Source organism: Ceratotherium simum, chromosome 22 (genome assembly GCF_057802395.1).
Source record: "Ceratotherium simum simum isolate JZ-2026a chromosome 22, ASM5780239v1, whole genome shotgun sequence".
Lineage (NCBI taxonomy): Eukaryota > Metazoa > Chordata > Mammalia > Perissodactyla > Rhinocerotidae > Ceratotherium > Ceratotherium simum.
The window spans coordinates 49,591,496-49,606,747 of NC_141921.1; the positions used below are offsets into that span (position 1 = coordinate 49,591,496).

The 15,252-nt window shown below is 62.3% G+C and overlaps 1 long non-coding RNA gene across 1 annotated transcript; it reads right to left on the reverse strand.

Annotated features, from left to right (window-relative positions):
• Positions 1 to 1,776: 1,776 nt before the first annotated feature.
• LOC147914158 (uncharacterized) lies at positions 1,777 to 11,198 on the reverse strand. The gene is made up of 3 exons (XR_015555882.1): positions 10,120 to 11,198; positions 2,673 to 2,742; positions 1,777 to 2,535 (listed from the first exon to the last, which is right to left on the reverse strand). It is a non-coding gene; the product is annotated as an uncharacterized LOC147914158 (long non-coding RNA).
• Between the last annotated feature and the right edge of the window lie 4,054 nt (positions 11,199 to 15,252).

A 15,252-nucleotide genomic window follows, 5' to 3' on the forward strand; every position in this document is an offset into this window, starting at 1 on the left:
GTCCTCGGGCACAAGTGCTCAATCAGCCCCCAAATAAGACAGGTTGTCAGGGGACCCCAATACTGATGCTTGAATATATGACAGATGACACATCACCTCCCTGGAATCATCGACCAGCCATGCTGACCGACTGCCCAGTTGACCCAGAAAGCAGAGGGCCGTGACCACAGCCCCAGCCCCACCCTGGGCAAAGACCCCGAGATAAGCCTGGGCCAGGAGGGCGTGGGCATCTGCCCCAGGCACGGGGTGGTCAACCACGGCTGAGGGTCTCTGCCCACCCCTGATAGGGAAGCTGGGAGAGCCCTACCCTGAGTCCAGGGCTCCTCGGGCCTCCGGGAAGGCATGCTCTGTTTAGCCCACATCTATTAAGCACCTACTGCACGCTGGGTTATGGGGCACAAGGGTGGCCATCGAGGCTGTCCCCTCCCACAGAGGAGAGACCTGCTGACAGATGGGGTCACTAGAACCCTGACAGAGGCGTGGAGTGGGAATCACCAACGGGGGATGCTCAGGACCCATGAGCTGGAGCCGCACCAGGCACAGAAGCAGCAGCAGCATTAACAAAGTGGCCACAGACTGGTGTGGTCACCGTCCCACCGCTGACCCGTCCTCTCAACCTCTGTGCGAAGTCAGCCTGCCACCCCGCAGAGGGGCCTTCCCAGACGGTAACTTCCGCCTGGGTCTCAGCATCCCACCCCTTTCCCCGAACCTGCTAGAAGACCTGCCCAGGCTGGGCATTCCCCAGTTGTCTGTCCCCAGCATGCCCCGCCCCCGAGGCTGGGGCGGGCTTGAACCCCAAGGGACCGTTCACCTCCCTTTGCCTCCACTGGGGGGAGACCTAGAGCCCCTTCCCTTCCTCGGAGCTGCAGATCCTTGGGCCAGGCCTTCCTCGTGGACAGGCTGCGAGATGCCAGGGGGCAGCAAACTCCAGACCCTGTGCTCTGCTCTTTCCCAGGAGGTGTCCGTCACCTCCACACCACACAGTCAAGGAGCCGGGTGGGTGGGGGTTTGGGGCTGCACTCCCTTCAAGATTGTCCACTCCACCCCACCCCCGCCCAGGCAAAATGCAGGGTGGTGCTCCCCTGCGGGTTCTGATCCAGTGAGGGACACTGGGCTGGGCCCAAGACGAAGTGACTTCTCAGCCTTGCCACCACTCTGTGAGAAGAAGCACTTACCCCAGGGAAAAAATAGGGGGAGAGATTTGGGGGACCAGGAGGAGATACGATGGGGGAGGCGCACTTCCTGCTCTGCTCACTGCAAGCTAGGTGGCCACGGCAGGGGCAGGGGTCAGCACCCACTGCTGAGGGGCACCTGCCCACCCCCAGCTCCCTGTGTGTCCTTGGCACAGTCCCTGAATCTGCAGGGGCCTCAGTTTGTTCATCTGTGAATGGGGACAATGATGCCCTCGCCTCCAGGATGTTGGGAACGTGACTTCAGAACCCACAGTGTAGACAACTAGTACACTGCCTGGCCCCAGCGGACTCCAAGGTAATTGGGAGGTTCCCCCCAGGCGGCCGGAGGAAGGAAGGAGCTGTCTCTGACTCAGAGCATCCCTGAGGGTCTTCCCTGTCACTGGGGGCCGGGGGAGCGAGCTGGGCCTTGACCACATTTCAGGGGAGTGGCCAGCAGGGCAGGGGTCCAGCCCAGGATGCCCTTGGCACAGTGCCCCACCCCAGGAGGCCCCAGATCCCTCCCCACACCCTGGGCAGGGGCCCTGAATCTCAGGGCGGCAGTCAGCCTTGGGGGAGGGGGCAGAGACCAGGCAGAGGCTGCAGTCCAACACCTTTATTCAAGCTCCATAGTGGTCCAGCTCTGAGGCATACGCTGTATGTACCCGCGCATATCTGCCATTGACCAATGGATACACCTGCATCCCAGGGGGATGCCACCACAGCCCCATACCCCACCTGGTGTCCGGCACCAGGCCATGCCCTTCAAATGCACAGCATTTCCCCCAGCATCCCCCCACTCCAGCTTTACCATAAAGCATCCAGTTCTTTCCCAACCTGGAAGAGGCAGAGGTCCAGCTGCAGGGCCTGGCTGGGATGACCAGGCAGACCTGATTCCCCAGAGGTGCTGCCCCAGCTCCCTCTGTCATGGACAATCTTGACCATTTACTGCCATTGTAACATACAAAACCTTGCCCCCAGGACCCCTCCTTCAAGGAGAAGACCAGGGGCACTGCCCTGCAGCTGAGAGCCCAGCCAGTTGGCAGGCTGGGCTGCTCAGCCTGGGCCCTGGCACCGGGCAGGAAATAGGAGGGGAAACAAAATTCCCTACTGCAGGAGGAGCCAGCCCCCGCCTCTACTCTGGGTCCGAGGGGCCTGGCTAAGTCGCCACCTGGTGCCCTTGTGGACGAGGGCTACGGGCACGCTGCTCTCAGGCGGCGGCAGGGGTCTCTTCTGCAAGTCGTTGTTCAGCTTGGCCCGGGTCTGCATCCGCATTTGGTGCAGGGAGAGGACAGGAAGGCTTCTCTGAGGCAGCGCGCCACGGCTTCCCTGGAGTCCATCCGCCGCGCTCGCCGGGCTGCCGGGGCTGCGAAGAGTGAGCCGAGCCGGTGAGCGGGCTAGAGGAGCGGGTACCATCAGGGCGCCCACCCTGCCCTACTTCAGGTGACAACCCCGCCACCACTCCCCGCCACCACACCCCGCCAGGCCAGGCGCAGTGCTCACCGGGGAGGTTGCCACCTCCGTCTCTACGATGTCACTTCTCCAGCTCCGAGCTGGGCTGGCGCCCCGCGAACTTCTCAAACAAGAGGGAGAGAGGCAGTGAGGAGCATCCGCCGGATCCTGCCTGGACCCCCGGGAGTGCCCTGCGCTGCCGCCGCACGGGACCCGAATTGATCGTTACTTTGGGGGTCGTCAGGGGGCTGCACCTGGAGCCAAGCCAGCGGGGCCAGACCGCACCGCGCGGAGGGTGCCGAAAGGCGGAGGCGAGCGGGGGTGGCGAGCAGCGGTGGCGGTGCCTTTATGTGGCGCGGGGCGGTGGGGCCGTGGGCGCGCGCGCTTTCCCACGCTTGGCAGCCAATCAGCGGCCAGGACTGGACAAAGCGCAGGACCCCCCGGGACGCTGGGCTGGAAATAGTGACGCACCCCCGCCCGTAGCAGGTGGGGGTGCGGGCGGGGGACACGTGGGAGCTAGCTGGGATTTGCCATGCCCCTGAGTCCTACCCTCAAACTCCCACAGAGCGGCCCCCAGTGGTCCAGCCATGCCCAGGATGCAGAGGCCAGGGGAAGCGGCCGTCCGTGCGGCTCAGTGTCCAGAGCAACTCCTTCCCTGACCCCACCTTCCTGTCCTCCAGGCACAGGGCAGGCATCCCCAGCAGCCACCCTCTGGTCATGCCTGCTGTCCAGAGCCACGCTTGGTCCCTCCTCTGGGCCTCTCCAACTCCTCATACCTGACTAGTCTTCCCACCTGACAAGGTGCTTGCCTGGCTGGAGCCCCTGCTGGGCCTGGCCATGGGTAGTGGGCGACAAAAGCAGCTGCAGGGGCAGCCCAAGATGTGGAAGAACATGGAGACACAACATCAGGGAAGGGGTGCTTACCACCAGGGTTGCAGAGGATCACTGCCCCTGGACTGGGCCAGGGCCGCTGCTCCCAGAAAACCCCACTCTCCTCCTTGCTTTCTGAAAGGCCGGGCTCCAGCCACCACCTCCTCCTGGAAGCCCCCCTGACCTTCTCCTCCCTCCCCCAAGCTGGTCCTCGTATTTATTATAAGGTCATCATCAGAGGCGATCTGGGCAGTTAATTCCAGGGAGCAGGACCCCTCCGCCCCCCGGCTTCCCCAGGAACTCAGGAGGCTCTTCCACTAGCCCAGGGAAGAGGCAGTCCTGTCCCCTCCTCTCCAATGAGGACGCTGAGGCCCAGAGAGGAGGCCGTGCCCAGCCCTCTGGCCCCCATATCCCCCTCCTGTCACCCACACTGTGTGGCAGGCAGGATGGGGTGGGGGTGGGTGAGGGATGGAAGTAAATCCGGGGGTGAGCACAGCACGAGCCAGACTTGAGAGCAGGAAGTGTGGCAGCCACGGCGAGGCGCGGCCATGGCGTGTGGCGGGGGGAAGAGGAGGTAGGGCAGCCCCACAGCAGCGGCCATGCCCAGCACAGCAGCGGGAGTGTGAAGGGTCCCCAGAGAGGCCCTTCACCTGGGCACCCAGGGTGAGTGATGGGCCAGGAACCGTGCCAGCCTCGGGGAGAACGGGGGGGGGGGGGGGGAGCCAGCAGGAGGCTGGCCTGGGTGGCGGCACAGGACGGCTCCCAAGTCCCAGCCCTGGCGACCTCCCCGGCCCCTCGATGCTCAGCAGGCAGGCACCACCCCTGTGGACTCAGGTCCTGCTTGGGGGTGGCCAGGTAGGCTGTGGCTGCGCCTCTGCCCGCCCCGCCCGCCTCCAGGCCCTGAATGGCTGGGAGCCTTTTGTGGGAGAGCAGCTGGCAGCCGGCCCTTTATGTTGGACTGTGGGAAAGTCCGAGGGCCAGCCTCTCACAGCCTCTCAAAAGCCGGGATTATCTCAGGGCCTGCAGGACACCCTCTCAAGGACGTCCCCCCTAGCAGGGGTGGGGGCGGGGCCCCTCCACAGAGGTCCTGTCTGCCAAGCCCTAGCCCCAGAAGTCCCTCGGCCCCAGGGTCCCTGAGAGGAAAGACCCTCAGGCCCCCTGCTCCCTGCCCCCACCAGTCCAGCTGTCAGACTCAGAAGTGTCCCCCACACCAGGGGGGACTTTCAGGGAGGCCCCACCCCCCTCGTCCCTCTGGGGCTCTCCCTCCTGATTGTCCTGGCCCTCTGCAGGGTGGTCAGCAGAGGGGTTTGCTTGGGGCTGACAGTCCCTACCCCGCCACACTCATGTGGCTGCACACACAGCTGGGTCGACTCAAGGCAGGCCCAGGGCTGAGGTCAGACAGGGGTGCTCAGGGGGCCTGGATGGGAAAGGTGGTGCAGGGAACTACACACTTATGCAGCACCTACTGCATACAAGCTGAGCAAGACATAGGTCTCCCTGGACCTGCTCAGAATCCTGAGAGGGAGGCAGGACCACATCTACCCCACTAAGCAGGGGCAGACCCAGGCCGAGCGGCCTCTCTGAGGTCACACCATCCCAGTGCCCTTTGGCCCCAGAACCCCGACCTTTCTCTGCTCCATCAGCCAGCTCCCAGGCAGCCCAGAACGTGGGCAGGGATCACCCCACCAGGAAACAGAGTTAAGTGGGGTAGACAGAGGCAAAGGCCTGGCAGAGCCCGGGGCCGGGGACTCCGGATGGTCATGATGTGAATCCCAGCAGCTGTGTTCCCAGGCCCCTGAATGCTCTGCCTTTCTTCATGCCCTTCGTCTCAGCACATGCCTGCAGTGGACTGTTATTAGCCCCATTTTACAGATGAAGAAACTGAGGCCCAGAGAGCCCAGCTGCTAAGTGGCAGCATCTGGATTTGAACCCTGAGCCCACAGCCCGACCCACCAGGCCACGCTGCCTCCAGAGGTTCTCAGGCGGGAGAACCGGGGAGCAGCACTCCGAAGGGGTGGGGGTGGGAGGCAGGTGCCCCTTTAGTCTTCCCGTCACGCCTAGCACCTGTGCCAGCGCGCACAGGGGACACCCATGGGCTGTGGGAACGGGGAGGCACTGGCCTGGCCAGCTGTGTGGGCTTGCAGCATGTTGGTCAGGAGCTGCTGCCCCTTCCCGGGGCCTTCAAAGGCAGCCTGGGGGAGCCCCGCCCGCAGGGACGACTGCTCCCAGATGGCCTCTGGGCCACAGCTCCGCACACAAAGCCAGGCGCCCGTACGAATGAGTTTGTCACAGGGCACGCGCCTTTTGTGCAGGACGAATGTCCGTGGCAGGGGGCGGGTATGGGAAGCCACCCGGAGCGGGCCTCCTGCCCAAATTCCCCTCCAGGCCAGAGGCCAGCAAGGCTGCGGGGTGGCCGCCTGGAAAGAGCCCCACAGCCTCTGTGCCCACACCCCTGGGCCTTCCGGCGTGGCATCAGATTGACGGGGGTCCAGGGGCCAGTGAGCCCACCCAGGCTCCCTCCTCCCCCCATTCCACATACAGAGAAACAGAGGCCCGAGGCGGGCTGACAGGGGCTCTCCTCACTCTCCCCTAAGAGTAGGCTCCAGGGTGGTGGGATGGGGCCCAGAGCCCAGTGGGCAGGTGGTCGCCCGCTAGACCCCCTTGGTTCAGGCCAGGAGATATCTCATCCTAGGGGGTGGGGGCAGGAAACTGCAGATGAGGTCACTGCCAGACTTGGAGGGCAGCCAGAGTGGGAGGGCTGGGTTCCAGAGCCCTTGCCTCTGCTCAGGGCCCCCACCCCCTCCTCCCTGCACCCCGAGGCCAGACTCTGGGCAGGCTACCTGGCTCACAGCAGCCACTCCACGTGGGTAATGACTGCCCGGCTGGGGTGGGCGGCCTTGATCTTGCCTCCCCCCGTAAGCATATGGCTGGCCGGGTCCCAGGCTTGGCCTCCCTTGCCTTCATCTGTGAACTGGGGGATCATATTCCCTGCACCACTGAGTGGGCCTGAGGACACCCCAGCCCAGGGGCTGTGGGGAGCATCAGGTGTGCCCTGGGCCATGGAGAGGGGGACTCCCTGCTGGCCAGTGCTGTGCTTCACTGAGGGGTTCCCACACTGGTCCCTGACAGCTGGCCCTGACTGCCAGTTATAATGGGGAGAGGGGTCCGCAGGAGGTGGGAGCCCCAGCGGGTACCTAGAGGGAATGTTGATGAAGTTCGTTGTTTGGAGTCAGGACAGGGGTCCCATGGGGGTTCAGGGAGGAGCTGCTGTGGGGTTGGGGTCCAAGGATCAGGCAGAAGTGACCGTGGGGGACATGGAGCCTGTGACCCCTCGGGCCCCCACAATGCCTAGGAAGCAGAGCGTCCCAGTCAGGACAGTGCTTTTGGGGCTGGGGTTCTTCACTCCTTTCAGCCATCACGGGGGCAGGGGGAGACCCACGAAGCCAGCAGGGGAGGGGGGCTCAAACACTCCATGTCAGTGCAGTGGGGCAGAGAGAAGGGACTTCCAAACCCAGCGCCCAGAGCTGCTCAGGTCCCTCCACCCCCCATTGGGCCCCCCACCCCCACCCCGGGTCTTGTGTTCTGTCTGCTTCTACATTTGCGTGGAAATTAGTTGCCGTCCACCAAAGCCCTTGGCCTCTGAGCTGCTGCTCTCCCATATTTCCCACCTGCAAGAAAGTGTGGTGCCCCCACCTGCATGCTTGCTTTGGGAACCCCCGGTGACCTCATCAGGTGACGGAGGAGCTCCATAAAGAGCAGCCAGGCCCAGCCCCCAACGATCAGGTGGGAAATGGAGGCCAGGGAGGGCCACCCAGTCTCTCATCTCCAGCAGGTCCCCAGAGGCTAGAGGGCTGGGAGAGGAAGGGGTCGCACCAGCCAGTCTGGGGCCCCCATGAGTGAGTGGGGGCAGGTTGTGGGGAAGTGGACTTACCCAGGGAGGGGGAGCTGGCGTGCTTTTAGGACAAAATAGGTCTTTCCCAGGTGCACCATAGCACACTTGCTCTGGGGGCACAGCCCCCCAATGGGTGTGAAGGGGAGGGACCCCCAGGCCCTGGAGGAAACACAAGTGGGGATGGCCGGGTGCTGAGTGACCAGAGTAGAAACGGATCCAGGAACCCGCCCTGGTCCTTCCTGTGTGCGGTTCAGTCTGGCCTCAGCACCAATGGCAGCTTGGCCTTAGGTACAAACTGGGCCTCGTTTGCTTGTCTGTACCACGGGCATGAGGACGCTCAGCCTCGGCAAGGCGGCCACTCCTGAGTGGGGCTCCCATGCCAGCCCCCAAAACGAGCAGGGTGGGTGGGGCAAGCCCCTGGGTTGCGATCAGGACAGCAATGCACGCAGGCAACAGGGTGGAGGTCCCAGCCCGCGCTGGTGGCAGGTGCCGTTCCAGGCTGCGGGGGGACAAATCTTTTCTGGGAAGAGCCCCACAGTCAGCATTTTAGGATTTGGGGCCATCTCTGTCCCACCTACTCAACTCCACCTCCTATCAGGAAAGCAGCCCTCCTCAATAGCACAGGAAGGCACCTGGCTGCCTTCCCATAAAATTGTGTTTATGGATGCTGAAATTTTAATTCCATCTCATTTTCACACATCACAAAATATTTTTCTTCTTCGGATGTTTTTTCAACGATTTAAAAATGTAAAAACCATTCTTGGGAAGGCACAACAACGTGGAGGGGCTCACCCCTGTTCTAAGCACCTGACATTAATGCATTTGATCCCCCAAAACCTAGTAGGTGAGCACTACCATCGTCGCGGTTTTACGGATAAGGAAACTGAGGCACAGGTAGGGTTAAGTGCCCTGCCCTAGGTCACTCAGGTTAAGTGCCCTCCCTACCCAGTGGGGAGACACCCTGGGGGGGTCTGCTGGGAGTTCTCCCGCCCCCACTCCAGGCCCTCCCGAGTTGAGCATAGACCCGCGGATGCGGGGGTGGCAAGGGCTGTGGGTTCGTGCTGGCCAGCGGTTCCCACGCTGCGGCGGCTGTGGAAGCGTGCCTGGGCCCGGGGCATTAGTGCCGGCTCTGCCTCTGAATGAATGAGGGCGGCCACGGGGGGCGAGGGGGGGCAACTCCCAAAAGACCATCTGGCTCCGCGTTATAATAGAGCAATAAAGGGCTTGTCTGCTTTTCAGAGGTTGGGAACAAGCCGCTCTCTGACACCGCAGGGTTTAACCAGCTTGGGATGGTGACCTGGCCCTGCCCCCAGCCCCCCCTCCTCTGGGGTGCGCTTTCCCACCGCCCACCTCTGCCCGCCCGGGTGGCCACGGCCCTAGCCCCACTCTACACTGGGCAAACTGAGGCCCAGGAGGTTGGGGCTGGTGGAGCCTGGTCTGTGCCAGTGCTGCTCGGGGTCTGGAGTGTGGCCCATATGGGAACGTGAGGCCTGGTGTGGTCCGCAAAGCGGAGGTTCCCAAGTCTGCCCTGGGGACTTGGGGGGCTGTAGTCTATGGGTGACCCCCAATGGAGGGCAGGAGCCCCCCAGATTGATGGACACCCCGCCCATTCCCACAACCAGGTCCCAGGGTGGAGCCTGGCCTTGATCAGATGAGAGAAGGGGAGCAGAGGCCTGAATCATGGCCCCCTCTCCAGGTGGGGAAACAGTCTTGTCCCAGGTCTCTGTGAGTAAGAGGTGAGGCTGGAAGTCAGAGCTGGGTAGCCGTCCAAGGGTAGCTTCTGAGGAAGGGTCCAAGCCCCCCTGAGTCACAGAGTCTGACCAAGTCAGCAGTTTGTGACCTGACCCTTAGTGGGCCAGACCCCAGCCCAGCGGGTCTCTGAAATAGACATCTGTGGCCCCAGCCTGGCCCTGCCTCATGGGCACTCACACACAACCCTTCCTAAGCATCCCTTCCCAGCTCAGAGCCCCCCATGGCTCCCCATTGTGGAAGGAGTGGTTGGTACATGGACGGGGGTGCATGGAGGGCCCTGTCCCCTAACTTGGTGGCCTTGACTCAGTGCACTGGTCATATTTTGGGTGAGAATTACAGGCAGGGCCAGACAGTCAGCTCCAGCAATGGGAGCTCCTTCTGGGTAGGGGCCAAGCCAGCCAAGCGGGGTGGACATTATTCTCTTCTCAGCAACACCCCAGTCCCCCTTTAGTCACCCCAGTCACCTCCAGCAACCTGGAGCCAGTCTCTCCATTGGGTGATCTTGGCAGAAAAAGCCCATCTTACACAAGTAAACCGAGGCACAGGAAGGACCAGCATGTGTTCAACAGAAAGCCAAGGGCAGAGCCCACCCTCCAGCGCCTGCCCTCCGGGACCCCCCATGGTGAACATGCTCAGGAAGGAATCTCCAAGGGTCGAGCTGACCCCAGCCCCACGCCCCCACCCTGCTCCCCAGCTGTGCACCCAGCTCTGGGCCCCAGCCCCACTCCCCAGCTCCGCTCCCCAGCTCTGCACCCGGCTCTGGACCCCAGCCCCACTCCCCAGCTCTGCACCCGGCTCCGGGCCGCAGCCCCGCTCCCCAGCTCTGCACCTAGCTCCGGGCCGCAGCCCCACTCCCCAGCTGCCCCAGCGCACCACTAAAATGCCACAGGGAGACCGTCTGCAGGGAGGACAGTCTGTATCTACACAGATGGGAGCAGGTCAGACCCCAGAAACTGTGGGAGCTGGCTGCAAAGTTTGACTGACCTTGGGAACGGCATCTCCGTCCCACCCAGCCAAGCAGAGTGAGGCGACACCATGTGCGTTGTTTGCCGCCTCAGTGGTGCCCCTGGAAATTAGAGGCAGGTCTGAAGTCACCCGCTTTGGAGGGAAGCAGAGTCTCCAGGGAGGTGGGATCAGCAGGCCTCCGGGTTCCTTGCCTGGAGAACTCAGAGCTGGGGGAGCTGCTGCAAGACAGAAGCTGAGAGGTGACCCCCAGGGGCAGGCTGGGCAGGTGGATCTGGGGCCTTAGGGTACAGGAGAAGAAACCGAGGCAGGAGCTAACAGGGGTGGGTAGAAGGGAGGAGTGTGCAGGGGGCAAAGCTGCCCCACTCCTGACTCACCTCTCAAGCCTCCACATCCTCTGACCTTGGAAGGGGGGAGCTGGAGGGCCCCCCAGCTGTCTGGCTAACTTTGTGGCCTTGGACCAGTCCCCTCCACTTTTGAAGCCTCGTTTTCCTCATCTGAGCTATGGGCCTGATGGTAACCATCCTTAACCCCCAGAGTCACTGTGCAGATACGAAGCCCCTCCCCTGGGTCTCTGCGCGCAGTAGGTGGTCAGGATGTGCCAGCTTTCCTGGAGCACAGTGTGAACTGGGGGCAACCCCAGCCTCCGGGGTGGATGGGTGTCCCACCTTGGATGATAAGATGCCCCGTCCCCAGCCACCTCACCCGTCACCCCCTGACAGAGGAGGTAACTCCAGATCAGGGGTGTGGAGACAGGATGGCAGATCCCTCCCCCAGTCACCCCCTGCAGCCTGCATTCCGTCCTGGGGCTTGGGCATCCCAAGGGACTAAGGGGGGTCTGCCTCCAGGAACGCACGCCAGTAGCAGCTCAGACCCGGCTGAGAAGCTGTTTGTGGAACCCCAGCCGCCCTGGGGAGAGGGCTGGGCCCGCCTCTCTGCAGCCTGGCCTCCGTTGTGGGGCAGGAGAAGGCATCTGGCTCTGGTGCTGCCACTGGCCTCTGTATGCCTTTCCTCCAGCCCTCGGGTTCCTTGCTCTGTGTAAGCAGTCCCCCATCGCTGGACTCCAGACACCCCAAGCCCCCCTCCTGGGTCCAGCATACCCCTGGGGAGGTGGGGCTGGCCCTGAGCACTGAGGGCCCTGCAGGGAGGAGGGCCCCTCCCCAGCCCACCCTGAACCCCCAGGCCCCTTCCTGGCTCTGCTGCTGACTGACCAGCCATGTAACCCTGGGCCGAGGTGGTGGAGGGCAGCGGCCGTGGGCCTGTGGGCGACTGCTTCACCCCTCAGCACCTCGGTTTCCTCACCTGGGAAATGCAGGTGAGCGTTCCTGCCTCTGAGCGCTGCTGGAGGCCTAGATGAGCCACGGTGTGGCACTGGGCAGAATACTGACCCCCAGACAGCGCAGGAGAGGGGCTGCTGATAGGATCTTTCTCCCACACTCACCCCGGAGCCCAGGAAGGGTGGCACAGAGCAGTGCTCAGCCCAACTCGGGCGTTCTTCAGTCGGCGCCTCTCAGGGCCAGGCAGCTGGGCGGAGCGGGGAGGACCGACCTAGCTGAGGACACCTGAGGCACATCCACACTGATCTGCTAGGGAAGGGGCTGGGTTTGGGGGCCAGGGGGCCAGTGCCAGGCCTTTTATTTCCAGAGCCTGGGGCACACACATGGGCACACACGCAAGAGAGCCTCTTCCAGCCAGACTCAGAGACTTCTGCTCCCACCTTCAGCTCACCCCAAGCCCGATCTCACCATTCTCTTTACCTGGATGAAGCTTCCTGGAATCCCTCACCTGGAACACACCCACTTTCCCTTCAAGGCCCTCCTCAGGCCTCATCTCCTCCAGGAAGCCCTCTTGGCACCCCTGCCTTTCTCTTTATGCCCCCAACTCCAGGGTTCTTCTGAAAACATCAGTGCCTCAAGCCCTCCCCAAGATGCTGGCACACTCCCTGGGGGCCCCTGCAGGAGCCCTTTTAGAAATTACACAAGTAGTGGATGATCATCCCAAAAAATCTGGAAAATACAGAAATAAGAAAAACTAATCAAATTCATGCCCCCAAATCTGTTGGCATTTGGAGGTCTCCCTCCACCTGTCTGCCAGTGTCAGGGGGGTGTCCTGTCTTGATGTAACTCCATGGTAGTCTGGAGCTACACCCCCCAAGTCATCTCTGGCAATGTAAGGGTCTCCCAGCCCCAATTTCAGCCCTCTTCCAGCCCCCCTCGACCCCCACCCCAGGGCAGGGGCCAGGCCTCAGGCCTCTCCCAGCCCAGGTGTGTCCAGGCGTCTGCCACCCCAAGGAGGGAAGCACCCGCAGTGGGGACAGGGAAGGCGCAAGAGCCCCGTCTCTGTATCTGGTGCTTTGGTCTGGTCTGGGCGCGGGGAGAGGGGGTGCGTGCAGGCAGCTAAGGCCAAAGCGGGGCTGAGGGGTGGAGGGGCCCAGGTTTTCTCCTGGCCTCGCGGTGCCCCCACCCCCGCTGAGTGGGGCCGCGCAGCCGGCGGTTCCCACAGTCCGCGCTCTCGGCCTCCGCGGGACAAAAGCAGCGCGCGTGCCTCGCGGGCCGCCTTGGAGCCGCGCCGCCCTTTGTCCGTGCTCCCGGGCCACCCGCCATCTGGAGCGCATCTCGGCCAATCGATGCGCCCGCTCCCCGCCACCGCCGCCGCCGCCGGGGGTTCGTCCCGCCGCCCCCTCCCAGGTGCCCCCAGCCCTCTCGGGGACGCAGACCACAAGGCGTCCCCGGGTCCCCATCTCCGCAGCACGCTCCGCTCACAGGAGCGCCCGCGGCCCCGGCCCGGGCTCTGCGCGCCCCTTCCCCTCCCACTATCCCACCTCCCTCGGGCCGCTCAGGAAGGAGAAAAGGCCGGCTCCGCAGGTTCAAGTCCCAGCTCCGACCCTCACGCTCCCCGTCCCTCACCAACCTCTCCGTGCCCGGCTGCTCTCAGTCCGGGGGCTCTCGTGGCTGGGGGAGGAAGGGTAATAAATACCTGCTACTTCAGGGCGTTGTCGTCAAGTCTACACTGGTAAATACACTAAAGCACTCAGCCCTGCCTAGAGTGGAGTAAATGCTCAGAAATGTTAACTCATCATCATCATGTCAGCCGTGGAGAGTACACACGACCTCCCGCAAGTCATTCAAGCTCTGGGACCCTCTGGTTGCTCACCTGTAAAGCCTGGACAGGGACACTCCGGTTCAGGGCTGTTCTAAGTCAGAGTGCTCCTTCCCTGCTTGGTGCTTAGCAGATGCTCAAAAACTGGGGGCTCTTACCACCCCCCCAACCCCCCCACCCCCCGTCCAGCTCCTGCCTGGAACCCCAAGGAGATACTCCAACCCCCTCCTAATCCCCAGGCAGACTCAGCAGCCACTAGACGCCCACTCCCCTCCAGGCAGCTAGACCACCCTCAGTGCCCCCAAGGGTCCTGGCTGGCTGGGGGTGGATTCCCTGAGTGGCACCAAGCCCACTTGTCCCTGCACACCCCAGGAAACAGCCAGGGCGCCTCCTTGCAGCCCTGGGTCTCTCTCAGAGGCCACAGCAGCTGGACTGGCTGGTGACGGAGGCATGGCCTGGGGCTCTGCCGGCAGCCACTGGAGGGCAGGAGGGGACACGGGGCTGCGTTTGGATGGGCCCAGGGCGAGGGCCATGGCACAGAACAACTCCAGGGGGCGCCAGTCTGTGCCGTGCACAGCCTGGGGCCCATGTGGTAACCCTGGACATGGAGGAGGCACTGTGGGCTGTCCCTGGCCCTCCTTTTCCACAAGGCCAGCCTGGCTGCTGACCCTCCCCAGCCTGCCTGCTCCCCATACCCCATGCAGAAACCCTTTTGGGACTAGGAACACCTAGGTGGGGGGCAGCCTGGTGCTTCATGGCATCTTGTGAGCATCGCAATCTTGCTCCAGGGAATCTCATTCCAGGGGCAGAGGCAGGATGGGTGTGGCCCTCCAGACCAGTCCTGCCTGCAGGGCACGGGGAGGTCCCAGAGCCAATGGCAGTTAGAAGCTGCGGTTGCCTGGCGTGGGGGTGAGGCAGGAGGGAGTCTGTGGCTCTTCTCCAAGAACTCCTCCTTTTTTTTTTTAATTGTGGTCAAATACACATAACCTAAAATTTACTATCTTAACCATCCTTAAGTGTATAATTCAGTGGCATTAAGTACATTCACATTGTTGTCCAACCATCACCACCATCCATCTCCATAACTCTCCATCTTCCCAAACCAAAACTCTGTCCCCTTGAATACTCACTCCCCATCCCCTCCCCCAGCCCCTGGCACCCACCGTTCTACTTTCTGTCTCTGTGGATTTGACTCCTCTGGGGGCCTCATACAAGTGGAATCACACAGTATTTGTCATTCTGTGACTGGCCTAGTTCACTCAACACAACGTCCTCAAGGTCCATCCATGTTGTAGCGTGTGTCAGAATTTCCTTCCTTTTTAAGGATGAAAAATATTCCATTGTATGGAGGGACCACATTTTGTTTATCCTTTATCTGACGATGGACATTTGGGTTGTTTCCACCTTTTGGCTCTTGTGAATGATGCTGCTGTGAGCATGAGTGTGCAAGTATCTCTCTGAGACCCTGCTTTCAGTTCTTTTGGTTACGTACCCAGAAGTGGGATTGCTGGATCACATGGTAATTCTATTTTTAATTTTTGAGGAACCTCCATACTGTCTTCCGCAGCAGCCGCACCATTTGCATTCCCAACAAGAAGGCCTCCTCTGGCAGCAGGGAGCAAGGCTCCTGGAGCCGCCCTCACCCCCCATGGTGCCCTTGGCTTTACAGTCAGCATGGGAGGAGGTGGTGTTGGGAGTGTGGGTTATTCAGAATGGGTTATGGTCCCAAAGTCTTGAATTCTAGCATAATCATGCCCAACTAGCAGGTTTTGCCTGGAGCCCGCCACGTCCACAGCAAGGCACCTCACCTGAATGGCTGTTTCTAGGGGGACCTCTTCAATTCCAGACACCTCACCCCACCCCAACTAGCCACCCCTCAGACTGACTGAGCTCTCCACGGTGGGGAGCTGCAGAAACTCTCCCTCCTCCTTAAAGGGCCCAGCTGCTGGGGGCAGCCAAGGTGGAGGATCAGACCCCGCTACATTTCAGGCCATCAGCCCCCCCCTTCCCCTCCCCACTTCACAACCCCCTCCCCTAGGCCACGAGAGCCACTCA